This window comes from Taeniopygia guttata, chromosome 13, assembly GCF_048771995.1.
Source record: "Taeniopygia guttata chromosome 13, bTaeGut7.mat, whole genome shotgun sequence".
In the NCBI taxonomy this organism is placed as follows: domain Eukaryota; kingdom Metazoa; phylum Chordata; class Aves; order Passeriformes; family Estrildidae; genus Taeniopygia; species Taeniopygia guttata.
In genome coordinates, this window is record NC_133038.1 from 10560162 (window position 1) to 10576720 (window position 16559).

Sequence of the window (16559 nt, forward strand, 5' to 3'; positions counted from 1 at the left end):
AGCAGCAGGGTGGTCGGAGATGCTGCTGCTGCTCGGGCTGGGTACCCCAGGTCCTGCTGGGGGCTGATCCTCCTCCTCTGCTGCCACTGCCCCGGATTGTCCGCCCCAGCCTGGGCTGGCTGAGGGCTGGCCAAGGAAAGGTGATTTATTTTTTATTTCCCTCCCTTTCCCTGGGAGCTGAGGGAGCCTGCCAAGGAGCTCTGGTGGGAGCTGGCTCTGCCTGAAGCAGGGCCAGGCTCAGGCACGGGGCTGCTGCCCATCAGCTGCTGTTAACAAACACTTCCCTGGCCGAGGATGGGCATTTCCCTCTGCAGCCTGCTTGTCTGGGGCTCCAGTGCCCTGTGAAAATGCTTCCTGCTTGGAACGCTGTGTGAGCAGTGCCAAGGAAATGGCAAGGCGTTCCACACAATTATGCTTTAGTAGAGCTTAATCAAAGAAGCTGTGGACTCTGCTAGCACCAGAGGCGTCCTGCAGATGTATTGATTTCCACTCTGAAAGCCATATCTGTGTGCTGGAGCATGCAGAGAAACAAAAAGCTGGCCTTGTGAATCCTGGCTGGAAGACAGTTGGGATAAGCTTGATAAATCAATGTATAAATGGGCTGTTTCATTTTCCAGGAAAAAAAAAGTAAAGCAGAGCTCTTACTCTCCCACCAGCTGAGCTTCTTTCCTTCCGAATAAACACAGGGTTTGGTTTGAAGCATATTTCTCTGGTTGGTAACTGGAGATGCTCTCTGTGATCAGGGAGGCTGAAATACTTTATCCTCTGAAGCTGAAGTGCTTCAGCAGCCCCTGAATGTTCCTCTCAGCCGAGCTGGGAGTGACCAGCGCTGTCAGTGGGGATCAGACCATGCCTGCATTTCTCGTTTGGCTCAAGCTGTGATTCAGGGTACGACTGCCCAGACCTGCAACACGTCCCTTTTTCTGTCAGACTGCATTTGCTGCAGGCTGTGGAGAGTTACCTGCATTTGCAGCACATGGACCTTAACAGCCCCAAGGCAGGAGATTCCTGGGGCCAGCCTGGGGAGGAAGATTAAAGTGCTGCAGCCAAAGCAGGAGCTTGCAGCTCCTCTGGCTCAAAATGGGGACTGGAGCTGCCACTGGACCCCGAGAGCCAGGACCTGCTGGACTACCAAAACTGCTTCTGCGTCCCAGCACCAGGATTCTCAAATCTCAAATCAAACAGGTTCTGAAAAACCTGTTTCTCTCCTCGTCTACATTAAGGAGCTCCCCTTGCCCAGGAGACCAGCCAGAATGCTTCACATCTGGGCATTTTCAGTGTATTTGTTCTTATTTTTATTGCACTTCAAAATACCAATTTCCAAAGGGGAATGCTGTTCATCATCTGTGCTGTGTGCTGCTAGCTGGCGCTTACACTATCATGGTTATTAAAAAAAAGAAATAGGAAAAATGCAGATAGATCACACCTAAATAGTTGTGTTGGTTTATTGCTTTACCCCCCAGCAGACCTGGGGCCACCTGCAGACACTTGGGCAGGAGCCAAGGGCCTGGAGCCCAGGGACCAGAGCTGGCTCTGGCACAATCCAGCCCAGCAGAGACACTGCAGATCCTCTATTCCTGCCCCAAAGCTGATTTATTGTAGGGGAAATACTTGTGACAATATTTCAGCTGCATCTTCCACTGGAATTCTCTTTCCAGCTGCTGGATGGAAGCGCTGGTCTGGCTGAGGGGCTCAGGGAGCCCAGCACTGTGCCCAGCTGGCAGAGGGGCAGGAGCTCAGGCCCCCCACCCCAGGCTCAAGCACCCCCTCCACCAAGAAATTAACCCTTGGCAGCCTGTCCTTCCTCACCTTTCCAACCACTGCAAGGTCTGGTTGTGCAGCAAAGGAAAACAATGGAATCTCAGGCTCCACAGGCAGGCAGCAGCTTCCCACCTCTCTGAATCTGTTGTGCACAGACAAACACACACTCAGGTGTTCACAGCCCTCACGTCCGTCCAAGAGAACATTTTCATGTGGATCCCTTTTCCTCAGCAGTAGTGGTTTCCAAAGGCTGCAGCTCCCAGCCCAGCTGTGCTGCCTCCAGCCTGCTCCAACATCCTTTCCCAGGAGGCAAAACACAGCAGAACCAGCGTTTCATTAGGAGAAACAATTGATATTTGGGTACGTGGCACATCCATTAAGTGACTTGAAAGGTCACCCCTGCAAATGTCTGTGCACAGCAGCAGAGGAAGGGCCCCACCTGGAATACCAATGGGGGAATTTCAGCACCAGGAGCCTTCCATTTGAACAGAGCAAACACAAAGCTTTGTGCTTCTCTTATCTTTAATCCTTACCTCTCTCTCCAGAGGTTTGCTCCAATTAGTCATTCCATGTTAATCACGTCAGTGCTGCTCATTTCCTGCCGTGCCTGTGGCAAAGGACACCAGGACCAGCTCCCAGCCCTGCCCTGGGCAGGGCACGGGCGCAGCCTGGCTGCGTTTGGTTTTTCCAAACCCCTGCACACGGGAAGATCTCCTTCTGTAATTGCAGGTGTAAATCTGCCCAGAGGCTGAGCAGTTTGGCCAAAAGAGCTGGAGTCAGTGCAAATCTCCAGCTTTTTCCAGCTGGGGATTGTTTGATGCTACAGCTTATGGGGATGGTTCTTTTATTTTAACATTTGATGGCTTATCACATGCGAAAGCCACGTGAGCTCTAGATCATCATTTTCTGTGTAGAGTGGGGAGGGACTGATGAACTTTGTAAAATTAAGAATAGCAGAGTAAAGGTGAGTAGGAAAAAAAATGAGTCCTTTGTGTAATACAAGCATAAGGGACATAGCAATAGGTTACTCCAGCAGGCCTAAACCAAAAAGAAATAGATGTAACTGGTTTTGGAGCTCAGTGCCACAGAATGCTTTGAAAAGACACCATGTGTGAGTGTGTGCAGCAAACAAGCAGGAAAACTCCTGGCAAAGGTTGTGCTGATGGATGCAGCGGTGTGGTTGTGGGGTCTGGAAGCTGAATAAGAACCATTTATCCTCATCCTCTCCCTGTGATGTGCCCCAGTGGCCATTTGGGTCAGGCTGAGCTCACACAGCCCCGGGGTCCCCAGGCTCTGCGGTGGCTCTGCAGTGCCCAGGGCACAGCCCGCTGCTGGGGCAGAGCTCCTGGGGCTCCTGGAGCTGCTCCTGCTATTCCCAGAGGAGCTCCTGGGGCTCCTGGAGCTGCTCCTGCTATTCCCAGAGAGCAGCGTGCTGTGAGCTGCCCAGGGAGAGCAGCAGGAATCAGAGCCCAGCAAAGTCCCCAGCCCAGCACAGGGGCTGGCTCAGCTCCTCGGGCAGGAATTTGGGGGGACGGGCTCACAGCCCTGTCCCGGGAAAGGGACACCCAGCACTGCCACCGCAGACACGGCTTTGGCCAGGCTCAGGCCTGGCTTTTCCTTAATGTTTTTCAGTGATGAACAACCTCCTTTTGCTTTTAACCCCTTGGCAGTCGCACGATTTAATTTTATCTCATTTCAGTTGGACCACAAGTCCTTCGGCAAATAGAAAAGGCTCCAAAGCAGAGATTTTGAGAGCCAGAGCACGTTCTTTGTGTCTGAGAATTGATAGAGCAGCAGTGAATGTCAAAGGCAATAAAAATTGTCTAAAGCATAGTCTTTATCTCAGACACTTGACCCTCCTGGCAGCAGGGCAGGGCAGGTCAGCGGGGCTGGGCAGGGCTGGGCAGTTTCCAGCGGTGTCTGCAGGAGCCCCAGCTGGGCCAGTCCCACCTCCTGCCTCCCTTCTGTTCATCTCCTGTCTCAGGTTCCTCACAGACACTGCTCAGGAGCCCCGCTGGAGCAGCCTCTCCATCCTGGGACAGGACGGACGGTGCCTGCCCAGAGCTCAGGATGCAGGAGGAGGGATGAGGGGTGTGGGGTCTGGGATGTGGGGTATGGGGTGTGGGATGAGGGATGAGTTGGAATTATTGTCCCACCTCTTCAAATCAGAGTTGAAAGAACTTATCTCAATTCCATAGGGAATTGGCATGGTCAAGAACAGACCGGGGAGTGATGGCATTTCACCACGGAATCCTCATTCCTCCGTAGCCCAGCTCCAGCAGAGTTTAACTGGGACAGTGCAGGACACGCAGGAAATGTCTGTGGTGCCTCAGGACAGCTCCTGGGAATGCCCAGAATTCCTGCTCCGTGGTGTGTGCTGATCGCAGAATCAGGAGTGCAGGGGCAGAGTATTGTCCCTGCCCAGGCTAACAGCTAACACCTCCTTTTGTCTCTTCTGGGGATGCCAGGGCCTGAGAGCAGAGCCCCTCCTGGGACAGTTCCTGCTCCTCCCAGCTCCCATCCCAGGGCAGCCCCATGTCCCAGCATCACCCCAGGGAGCACCAAAGGATGTCAAACCCAGCAGCTCCTTGTGCTGGGCCTCACAGGGCACAGCAAAGAGATCAGCACCGCAGCAGCCCCTGGCACCTCGGCACTGCCGGGCTCTTCATCCCAGCCTGGGAAACCAGGGGCAGCGGGGCAGCCCGAGGGGCTCGAGTCCCCCTGCCTCATCCCCCCCCGCCTCATCCCCCCCCTGCCTCATCCCCTCCCTGCCTCATCCCCTCCCTGCCTCATCCCCTCCCTGCCTCATCCCCTCCCTGCCTCATCCCCTCCCTGCCTCATCCCCCCCCCTGCCTCATCCCCTCCCTGCCTCATCCCCTCCCTGCCTCATCCCCTCCCTGCCCGCTCCCCGCTCAGCCTCGCACTGACCATTCTCTCTCCACCTTCTGACCCCGAGCTGAGCACCACTAATCAAAGAGCTGCCATGAGACGGAAATGTGCTTTGGGTTAAAATGCACCGAATCTGCGAGTTTCCTGCCAATGAGTACCAGCACCACGCTCACCAGGTCTATGCCAAAAGTTCATTCCCCAGTTCATCAAGTTCAACCTTTCCCAAGTTATTGTTCCCATAATTACCTGTACTAAATAACTGCATGGAGCACTACAGCCACAAGAAGCTGAAAGCAGGACACAGCGAGGCAGGGCTGAGCGCCGAGTCCTCAGCACGGGAGCTGACCCAGGGTGCACGGAGCAGCTGCTGTGGTGCCCACCCTGAGCTGGACGGAGCAGCTGCTGTGGTGCCCACCCTGAGCTGCCCACCCCGAGCTGCCCTCCCCGAGCTGCCTTGGCACAGCACCACGAAGAGCCGTCCTGCCCAGTCGAGCTGGCTGCGCTGCTGCAGTGCAAACACCAAATATTGCTCTTTCAGTAGGCTCAAGGATGCTGTCTTTTTGGTTGAAATGCCAGCAAAACAATAACCAAGGAACTGAAACCTGGTTTTCGCTGTTTGATCTTTCTTGACCTTCAAAGGTTGGAAGAAGGTGATGCCCTTGGGCAGTGTGGGGACAGCGGGGCCTGGGGTGCCCGAGCACCCACAGCAGAGCAGACTGGCACGTTCCTGCAGATCCTCTCAGGCAGCAACCGCAGCTCTGCATCGACACCACAACAAGCTCTTCTCCTGGGAAGCGTTCCCATGTTTATTTTACTCCTCCAAGTAAAAAATGTAAATGTTCTTTTTTCCTCCACATCTTCTGTCTTTGCTTCTCTGTGTTTTGCAGAACATTTGTCGCCCTGCTGGGCCCACGGCAGCTCTGATGGGTAAGTGAAGTGTGATCCAGGCTGTTCTCCCGGTGCCAGTCCCAACCCAGCAGGAGCAGCCCTGGGGAGCTGAGCTCCCACACGTGGCACAAGGAGCTCCTGCTTTGGAAGGGAGTGCTGCTGCTGCTGCTGCTGCTGCTGCTGCTGCTGCTGCTGCTGCCAGCCCACTCCTGGGCACGGCACAGCCAGAGAGGCACAGAACCCTTCCAGCCTGGAAAACACCTTGAAGATGAAGGAATCCAAGGTGAAGCAGCTCTGCCGAGCCCATCCCTCCTCATCCACCTCCCCACAGCAACCTCAGCTGTGCATGCAGGACTGGAGCCCCAGCGCTGGGGGTGCAGGCAGAAACTGGCTGTGCTGGAAAGCCATGAGAAGCACTCACCACCCACCTTCTGCCGTCACTGCTCCCCACCTCCGTTCCCATTGCCTCTTCTCCAGGAAAAAAACGTGCCTTTAAAGCTCCTCATCAACCCACAAATGACACTGAGGTGGGAAAACACATCCCTGCAGCTGGTCCTCCCTCAGCATCCCCGGCCTTTCCTGCAGCTGGCTCTGGAGCAGCCCCTGCCTGAGGCTGTCGGGCTGATGGTGACACCATCGGGGTGGCCAGGCCACCTCCCCCAGCACGGGCTGGTGCCAGCGCTGGTGCCCCAGCCCCTCTCCAGCAGCCACCCTGCCACTCTGCAGGTCACACACAGCTCCCCTCCAGCTGTGATCCTTCCGAGGGGATGGATCAGGCATAATTTTTTTTTGTTTTCCCAAGAAAATCTTCAAAACTCCCACTTTCAATCAAGTATGAGCAAGAAAACTTTCTGATATCCCAAGGACATATGAGGAATGGGAGATCTGCAGCCCACAGGTCTGAGCCAGTGATACTTTTCACTCTCCTGAAGCGTGACAAGAAACAGCTCCTAGTTTCTGGTTCTGAGAAAAAAATCGATTTTATCTTTAGCAGCTTTCTGTGGGGCTGTGCTGAATAACACATGGCACAACTCTGCAGTCACCATATGGAAATGATGAATGAATATGAAACGGGAGGAGCAGCACAAGTCATTTTCCCGTGGCCCTGAGATGCAGTGGGAGCTCAGCTGGGAAGGAGGATGCGAGAGCTCAGAGAGCAGCACAGCTCAGCCAGTCCGTGCACAGAGCCCAGGGCAGCACCTGCATTGAGGATCCTAAAGATCCCTTCCAGCCCGAAGGATTGCACAGCCCCAGATTCTGTGTTTCTGCTATTCTGCTCCTGTACAAAAGCTAAGAGCAGCACATCAATCAGGTGCTTTTTCTTTAGAGGGTGAGGCTGCTCTGAGAGCTCAGGCACAAGTTAAATTAGGGGGGAGTTACTTCAGAAATCTCAGAGCAGTGTGAGGGAGTTGCCAGCTAGAGAGAAGATTTATTCGTGATCTGCAAGGAGCTTACCCAAGGAGGGAGTTGCTCCTCTCCTTTCCCCCCAGGCTGCACAATCTGCCTTGCCACTGGCCAGTGCAAAGCCCATCAAGAAGTGCTTCATTATTGATACTGCACATTGATTGGAGATTAAATGAATTATAGATGTGCAGGCAGAGCCCAGGGCAGCGTCCCCCACAGCCCTGTCCTGGGCAGCCCGGCTGAGCCCCAGCCCCAGAGCAGCCCCGTGTCACCCCGTAAGGATTGGACTGCAGGGGTATTGGTGTGGAATGCTTTGGTACCCCGTAAGGATTGGACTGCAGGGGTATTGGTGTGGAATGCTTTGGTACCAGCGCTGCTCTTAATGCAATAATTGCACCCAAACCCTCCTTCAGTGCCCTGGAGTATTTTGGACCATTACACACAAAGCCTCATGGAACAACTGCCATTATTTTGCTTTTATGTTCAAGAAATTCTTCCAAGAGGTTGGGGGTCGCTTTCGTGGCCTTTTTCCCTACTCTGAAGCCATTATTTGCCCCCAGCTGAGATTAATAACAGCAGTTTATCACACCACATGCGCTCATCAGCCTAGGGGAATACTCCCTGATTTGTTGGTTTTTCTCTTTCCTCCCATAAAATGCTTCATCAGTTCTGACAATGTAAAAAGTAGATCAGGAGTGAAAATTGCAGTTACCACATGATCACACTTCCCATTCTCCAGGATGAAGTCTGAGTATTGATTCCAGTTATTTTTGTGACAGAAGATTTGCTTGAACTCCTGCTCAAGTCAAAGGAAGGGTCCCAGTGGACTTCGGCAGTGCAGGACTTAGGGAAGAACCTTCAGCAAACCTACAAAATGAATTAATTTTTTAAGGTCAGGACTTTTTTTCAATGGCAAATTGACTTGTCAAATGAATGGCCTTTTTCCACCGAAAAGGTTTTGGCAGGGAAGCCCTTCCTTCCCTGCTGGAGGATGGCAGCCTGAGAAGAGAGATGTTTAGAGGCAGAAAAGGTGCTGTGGCTGCTCCTCCTGGTCATCCCAAACCAGCCCTGCTCAGCACAAACCAGCCCTGGTCATCCCAAACCAGTCCTGGTCATCACAAACCAGTCCTGGTCAGCACAAACCAGCCCTGGTCATCCAAACCAGCCCTGCTCAGCCCAAACCAGCTCTGGTCAGCACAAACCAGCTCTGGTCAGCACAAACCAGTCCTGGTCAGCCCAAACCAGTCCTGGTCAGCCCAAACCAGCCCTGCTCAGCCCAAACCAGCTCTGGTCATCACAAACCAGTCCTGGTCAGCCCAAACCAGTCCTGGTCAGCCCAAACCAGCCCTGCTCAGCCCATCCCATCCCTGTCCCCTGGTCATCCCATCCCATTCCATGTTATTCTCCAACTTGGAATCTTTTCAAGGGACCAGTTTCCTTTTTCTCTATTTCCCACAGCCCATTAAAAAAAAGCAATCAGAGCAACAGGAAAGTTTTGTTCTGGGTTTCAGAGAGACTGATTTTTAATCTCCAGTGTGACACTGATCTATGCCCCAGCAATTCATTCAATCCCCTGGTGTCTGTTTTCAGTCTTTTCAGTTGCTTACCTTGCTGCTTAATGTTAAATTTTACAGGGCAGAGAATATCACTTACAGGATTTCTGCAGCATCCAAAACACTGGGGCCCTAATCTGCACACTAATCCGAGGTAATGGTTCATTTCCAGCTTTGGGGTTTTTGCATATTACAATGAAAAGAAGTTTTCAACACTGAAAAGACAACTGGGCTGATTAAAAGCCAACCCCTGGAGAAGGACAAGCTCTGCTCCTTCTTCAAGGATGCATTTAGAAATTATAGCTCCATTCAGCAGCTGGGGAGAGACTGGAATCTATTATTCACCAATCAAGTTGTCATCACCTGGAAGATTAGATGGTGGCCCAGGAGACAGAGCCAGCAGAGGTTTATAAATTTCTTGAGGATAAATAATAAAAACTAAAATGCAACTTTAAGGAGGGCTTGGTCAGGGAGGTGGAGGGAGAGAAGGTCCTGGGGGGCAAATGGCCACCACCAAGGGCGTGTGAGCCAGGGTGTGCCACGGTGACAGAGCTCCTCAAACACACTGCCAGGGAACTCAGCAAGCACAGAAAGTCTGAGGGAAATGCCACTCACAGGGGCAGAATGAGTCCCTGAGCCTCAGCAGCCCTGGGCACGGGGTCCCTGGGAAGGTGAGAGGCTGCTGGGGACTCAGGGAGCTCCTGCTCCCTCTGGGCTGGGCAGAGGAGAGGCTGCTGGCGCTGGTGGGTGACAGGAGGCTGGGAGGGATTGTGAGTCTGGAGGACGGGAGCAGAATTCCAAGTGCTCTTGATGCCGTGGGAGTGTTGGAAATCAGCGAGATGAAGGCAGTTCGGGATCCTAGAGAGGAGAAATCACTGCACAGGCAGCAAATGGAGAACATCTGGCAAAGCAGCAGGATGGCAGGAAAGGCTCCTTTGGTGCCTGGATGGGAAACAGCAGCTCTGAAACAGAGCCTGGCCTGCAAAGGAGCTGCCACAGCACAAGGACCAGGACAGGGCTCTGGAGATCAGCCACCCCCGAGGGCTGGGAAGGAGCCCCTGCTCAGCTGCCACCCACCTGTGCTCCTGGGACAGCCTCCATGACCAGGGACAGCTCCGTGCCCAGGGACATCCCCCTGCAAAGGGACATCCCTCTGCCCAGGGACATCCCCCCCTGCCCATGGACATCCCCCTGCCCAAGGACATCCCCCTGCCCAGGGACATCCCCCCCTGCCCAGGGACATCCCCCTGCCCAGGGACATCCCCCCCTGCCCAGGGACATCCCCTCTGCCCAACGCCCCCCTGCCCACCCGTCCCCCTGGGTGCCCCCATCCCACCAGCAGGGCTGGCCCCTCGCTTTGGGGCTGCTTGCAGCAAACCACGGGGAGCAGGACACCCCCAGGCACTCACATCTTTCCTCACAAGTCCTTGGGCCACCCTTCTGTGGCAATTGATGTCTCCTTCTCCCAGAGCAACCCCAGGCACCCTCATGAAACAGGGGAATAAAAGGAATTAAATCCATTTTAAATGGGTGTTTCCAGCAAATATGTTACAAAACCATCTCAGATCCTTCACTCTGAGTGTCCCATTACCAAAACACAAACAGTCATCTCTCAGCCCTTAATACAGCTGGAATTATCTTACCTGTCCTCTCCATTATTCTTGGTGACAAGTGAACTGTATAAATGCCCCCCAGCCCTTGGATAAATAACTTCCCACACAGATTAGGCTCGATCATGCAGTGCTAACAAACATGTCCACGAGAAGGAAACGGACGTGCTAATCTATAGATTGAGGTGAAGGAAGAAGCCATCAATCAGTCAGGAGTTATCAGGTTGTGTTTCTCCCTGTGCAGAGATTTCTTCTTAAACCCTACCCTCACTCCTCTGGAGATTATGCAGGAATTGCAGCTCGAACACAACTAAAAACACAAAAATTAGGGCTGTACCAAAAGGGGGTCCATCCTCCAGGTGTCAAGAATGCCCTGGCAAGGAATAAGTCTTCTCTTTGAAACTTCTGTTTCCCTAGTTAAGAAAGTGTTGTTATAATGACATTAGATTAAAATATATTCATATTCATACTTCAAATGATCACTGTAAAGTTCCTATTTCCAGGCTGAGGTGCCTCGTGCCATGTTTTCAGTGGGAGCTAACAGAGAGTTCCAGGGTCACCTGGTTTGTCCCAGCCCCTCTGTGCACACACTGGCCACCCCCAGGAGTACCCGTGGGCTCTCAGCTCCTGCCAGGGCTCCTCCATCCCACCCCAGCTGTACCCATGGGCTCTCAGCTCCTGCCCAGGGCTCCTCCATCCCACCCCAGCTGTACCTGTGAGCTCTCAACTCCTGCCCAGGGCAGGATCTGCTCCTCCATACTCCCCAGCTGTACCCGTGGGCTCTCAGCTCCTGCCCCTCCCAGGCCAGGGCACAGCAGCTTTGGTGCTGCTGCTCGCTGCTGTTGGACATTGGACACAGGCTCACCCACAGCTGTGAGAATCCTCTGCTGTGTGCCACCTCCTGAGTCAGTGTCAGAGGCAGCCAGTGGGATGTAGAATGTTAAGACTTGTTAGAACACTAAGTTTTGTCTAAAATGTGGGCAATGCATTCAGACTGGGCTGAGCTCCTGAGCTCTGATCCTCTCCTGCACTCGGGGTGTAATGTGTCTGCTCCTGCCTAGGATGGGAACAGCACTCCTGTGACCAACTTCCCCAACACAAAATCTCCAGCACAAAACACTCCCCTGGCACAGCTGGGGCTGCCCTGGTTCCCTGGCAGTGCCCAGGTCAGGCTGGACAGGGCTGGAGCAGCTGGGACAGTGGGAGGTGTCCCTGCCATGGCAGGGTGGGGTGGGATGGGGTTTAAGGTCGCTCCCAATCCAAACCATCCCATGGTTTTGTGCTAATGGGGCAGGAAGTGAGTTCCCCATGTTTTAGAGAGCTGTGGATGTGTTCAGGAGCAGAGGGACTCATTCCTCCAGCAGGTGCCCTGCAGCAGGGCTGGCTTTGCCTCTCTGCAGCCCCTCTGTGGCTGTGCCCCACTGCTTTGTTCAGTCTGACTCCTGACCCAGCTGCAGGTGAGCCTCTGGCTGCAACAGTGGCTGCAGTAATTCCTGTTTTTGGAGCAGGGCTGCAGGCCCAGCCGGCAGGAGCCGTGTTTGAAGTCTGCACAGCGTTCGTGCCAATGCCGCTCCCATCGCTCAGGTTAATGAGCACAGTTCATCAGCCCCGTCCCTTTGACTCCTTCTCTCCTGAAGGGAAAATAATGCATTTAACATGTCAGATATTTAAAGGGTTCTTTCATGTGCAGCCTCAGTTCATCGCTAATAAAATACGTTTTACTCTGCTGTTTCATTCCCTGAGCATTCCATGCTATATTGAATTTAAGATAGAGCTTCTTGCCACGTTTCTTAGCAGAAAATAGACATCTGAAGACTCATTAAAGTCTTCCAGGCTTCCAGTTGGCCTCTGTCAGGTGGCATTAAACATGTGCTGTGAGGAGGAGCGGCAGCAAGGCTGGCAGAGCAGCAGCAGGACCCCGTGAGGATCCCCCTGTCTGGAGCAGGGGCAGCCCCCAGCCCCGGGAACCCCCCCAGCCCCTCCGGGCAGAGGCTCACTGCAGGAGCTGTGCTGACAGCTGCCTTCCCCCAAACCCTTCCCGCAGGGATCCATTCCAGAGACGAAAGCATCACTCACGGGCTTGCACTCTTTGTCTCTGACAAGTTTTTTCAGAAAGACACAAACTGGAGGCTGTTTGTCCTGAGCCAAATGAACGTCATTCATCACCTTTGGAGAACCACCATCACTGCAAGTTAATGCCTCCCAGAGCTTCTCGGTTGCAAATTCCTTTATAATACAAAGTTAAAATCAACCTCTGAAATGCAAATAACCCACCAACCTCCACAAGATGATTTATGCCATGCTATCGTTTTCATGAAAATAAATTAAAATAAGAAAATGTAATTTAGGGTGAACTGCATTGTGTATTAAAATGAAAGACTGACATTATGTCTGCAAAATGGAGCACGATGTCTTGCTGCCATTGCTGCTGGAGGTTTAACCTTCCCAAACGTGGAGAAAAGGATTCTGATTTATCTAGTCTGATTTTGCATACAACCCTTTTTATGGCTTCGGGCACGTCCTGAAAAGACACGTATTTTGATTTCTTTATGCCGCTGTCATTTCAAGGGAAGGCAGAAGTTTGACTCTCAGTCAATGTTTGAAACAGAAAAGGAGAGTGAAGAGTCCCTGCAGGAGCAAAGCCCATCCCCGCACGTGCCCCGAAGGTGCCCCGAAGGTGGGACGTGCCCCTGGCACAGCAGGTCCCCACCCAGGGCTCAGGTGTGCCAGGGCACCCCGGGGTCACCTGGTGACGGGCAGAGCCGGAGCCTGGGCTCTGCTGGGCTGCCCGAGCTGAGGTAACTGCACCTCCTGCCACCACCTGACGGGCAGCCTTAACATCTGCACGTTTGTTCTGCTCTATTAAACCCCGCCAAATGGAGGGGAAAAATCTATTTTGATAAACCGAGCGGATATGATGAAGCCAGATGGGGTAAGAGTGCTCCCACAGCACAGCTCCCAGCAGCAGCTCAGGCTCCAGCCCTTCCCTGCTGCTCTGCAGCTCACCCGGGGCTGGGGCAAGCGGGGAGAGCTGCTGGAGCTGCTCCGTGCCCCAAAAACAGAGCTGGGGTGTCAGAGCCAGCACGGCCAGAGCTGCAGCCTCCTGCAGGGGTGTTCAGGGTGAGCCCAGGACCTGCCCCGAACCCCAAACCCCATTGGCAGCGCAGGGCTGAGCTCAGAACCTGCCCTGAGCCCCAAACCCCATTACCAGCACAGAGCTGAGCCCAGAACCTGCCCTGAGCCCCAAACCCCGTTGGCAGCACAGGGCTGAGCTCAGAACCTGCCCTGAACCCCAAACCCCGTTGGCAGCACAGGGCTGAGCCCAGACCCTGCCCTGAACCCCAAACCCTGTTACCAGCACAGGGCTGAGCCCAGAACCTGCCCCAAACCCCATTACCAGCACAGGGCTGAGACCAGACCCTGCCCTGAACCCCATTACCAGCACAGGGCTGAGACCAGACCCTGCCCTGAACCCCAAACCCCGTTGGCAGCACAGGGCTCATCCTGAGCTGGCCCCACACACTCCAGGCTCTGAGGAGCTGCTGCAGGCACGAGATTGAGGAGGGACAAAAATCCAGGCTGCCAGAAGCTAAAACTTGACAAACGGCTCATGCACAGAACGTGGGTAGCTTTTGTGGTCTCCACCCACATAAATCACCAATAGCAGCTTATAAAATCCCAGGATTGATCTACAAGGCTCTCTAAGCTTCATTTTAAATCACAAATTTCATGCAAGTAAAAATACAGGCCTTAGTCTTATTTTTAAATATTGCCACTAATAGCTGTAAGGAAGAGTAGTGCTATTAAAAAGCAACAGCTGCTTACAAATGAACAGATCTTCTCCAAATCAGGGTCATTTCTCCTGGTAACGGTAAGACCCTGTCAGGCAATCGTAATCCTGACAGAAAAATACTTCACCTTCACTGCTGGCCTCTAAGATAGTAAATCTGAGACAATCTGTCAGGTTCTTAAAATATAATTCCTCTTTACTAGAATTGATCTTCTAAAACAAGCTGGGGGATGTGGTTCCTCATTCCTTCTTTTTCTCTACATTTTCACTGGTAAAGTCTCAAATCTGCTCAGGGTTGTTTTGTTCAGCCCCCAGCACAGATGTTTTTGCAGAAAGGGGACGTCTTCAAAGAGAAAAATATCACAAGCATCATCCAGGAACTGCAAAATCCCAAGCTGCAACTTGGATTCTGCCAGAGACACCGTGGCCTTGGGAAAAACCACCTCTCCTCCCTGCAGGACCTCCATCTGCTGCTCACTAATAAAATGGGATTATAAAACTGCCCCCTCCCAAAGGGCAAGTAAAACTGTGAAGGTGAACATTGCAATACAGGCCAGACACACTTTTATAACCTGGCAAATTCCCTTCCAGCCTCTTTTCTCTCCTGTTCAGCAGGAAGCAGCCCCATTTCTGCATGAAAGCTGTGGACCAGCTTTGCCATTTACACAGACTTCCTTCAGCAGACTGCAGATTAAAGCTAAAAGAATAATCCATAGCAATTAATTTATTCAATGAATTTAGCCTCATTTTCTGTTCCCAAAATGGCTGTGAGCTATTTACTGTTTTTGCCGCGGTCTCCCCATTATTCACAATTACTGCTCCTAACTCGGGCTGTAAATGCCTCTGGAACAATTGGCCGAGTGTGTTTGGGAAGCTCTCTGGGCTGGTTTCAGTGCGATGCACGGGGCACCGTGGCTCTTGCTCTCTGCTCCCCATTAGGGACGAGAGGAAAGGGCCCAGACGGGGCTGGGACCCAAAATCCGCGTTCCCCAGCTGTGCCCAGCTGTGCCCAGCTGTGCCCAGCTGTGCCCGGCCACTCCCGGGGCTCCTGCAGGGGACACACGGGACAGGCAGCCCCACTGCCTCTGCTCCTGCAGCACCCCAGCCCTGCCACATTGAGAGTTCTCTTCAAAACACACATCGAGGAAAAAAATCACTTTTTTTTTGAGAAACAATTTTTTGTGTCTGGATGTTTCTTTCTGTTGGTTTAAGTCTATGTTTTCATAAGAATTTCCATCAGCATGGAGAGTTACTGCAACATAATCAGATTCTCTTTAGTTTTAACCAAGAAAAGAGAAGTCCTTCAAGGTGTGTTATCAGAGAGCACCAAGAGGTATTTTAACACAAACAGAGTGGACACACTGGTGGGTAGAGGGGCTGCTGGCAATGACCATGCAAGCTCCCACCAGACGGGCTTCACAGAGGTTCTGAGACATTTTAGCATTTTAACGTGTTATTGGCTTAGCAAATAAATAAATTACAAAGTGCCAAAATAGCTTCTGGAAAATACATTAAGGCAATTTGCAAATAATTGCAGTGAGTTGGGCTATTATGACTTTGACTTCTGAAGTATAAAATCTCCCAGCGATAATGATGATAATCATATTGAAAATAGTTGCCACCCTTTAATCTTCTAAGACTAAACAGAGATCCTTGGGAGTCTGGGACCCTGTCAATGTAACTGTGGATCTGACAGGAGCTAATGGGGTGGGGGGCAGCGGGGTCGGGGTGGCCGTGCAGGATCTATCGGCTCCATCAGCTCGGGCTCTCCTTCCCACAGCCCCACCACCTCCAAAGGCTGTCACAGACTGCTCCCAGCACAGATCTGGGTCTCAGCACCTCGACTGGGCACGGAAAATTCGCTGCTCACCTTATGGACAGCTGAGGAAAAATGGCACCAAAGCACCAAAGTAATCTGCTGACAATTCCGTGCAGGCTGGGGATTGCTACCAGGAGCTTCATTTTCCTAAAGACAAATACAGAAATGCATCCAATTTTATCTGCACAGAGCTGCTTCCAGCAGAAACCTCGTCCTGCCCCCTCTGTCACAGCACACGCAGGTTTTTCTGGCGCTGCTGCTGCCCGGGCACCAAAGCACTGCACCCCTGCGGGCCTCAGACTGGGAAGGGGATGTGGGACACCTGCAGTGAGGCTCTCTGGGGGCTGGGGAGAGTTAAGGAAAAATTCAAACTGCTTAAGGGAGGAGCCCACAGCAGGTTTAATTGCAGAGCCTTGGAATACAATGGAAAAATCCCATTGGCTTCAGAAAAAAAAACCCAGACTAAATCCACTACAACCTTTCAGCCCGATCTCCATTACCTTCAGAAGATCTAACTCAGAATAATTCCTGTTCCACCAGGAAAGGGAGAGCTGGCCACCTTTCTGAGAGTGGAAGCTCTCCCTGCAAAGACTCAGGGAATCAAAACTCTGGAGATCAAAAAAGGGTCTCCACAGTTCTCAGACATCCCTGTCATCTCCAGGCTGTTAGACCTGGGTTTTCCTTTACACCTAAGCCTGATCAAGTGGTCCCAGCAGCATTTGAAATTTCGTTTTCCCGAGTATCATCATGTTCCTCTCAGCAATTCTGCCTGCAATGCGCTGCATGGGCCTCGGTGTTTGCAGCCTGGAAATGCTCAGAAAGAGTCATACTGCCCCTAAAGTCAT

General features: G+C 52.6%; 1 long non-coding RNA gene across 1 annotated transcript; it reads right to left on the reverse strand.

Moving 5' to 3' along the window:
- Positions 1 to 8929: 8929 nt before the first annotated feature.
- On the reverse strand, positions 8930 to 10696 carry LOC140685025 (uncharacterized). Its single transcript, XR_012058150.1, has 2 exons — positions 9905 to 10696; positions 8930 to 9437 (listed from the first exon to the last, which is right to left on the reverse strand). It is a non-coding gene; the product is annotated as an uncharacterized lncRNA (long non-coding RNA).
- Positions 10697 to 16559: the final 5863 nt, after the last annotated feature.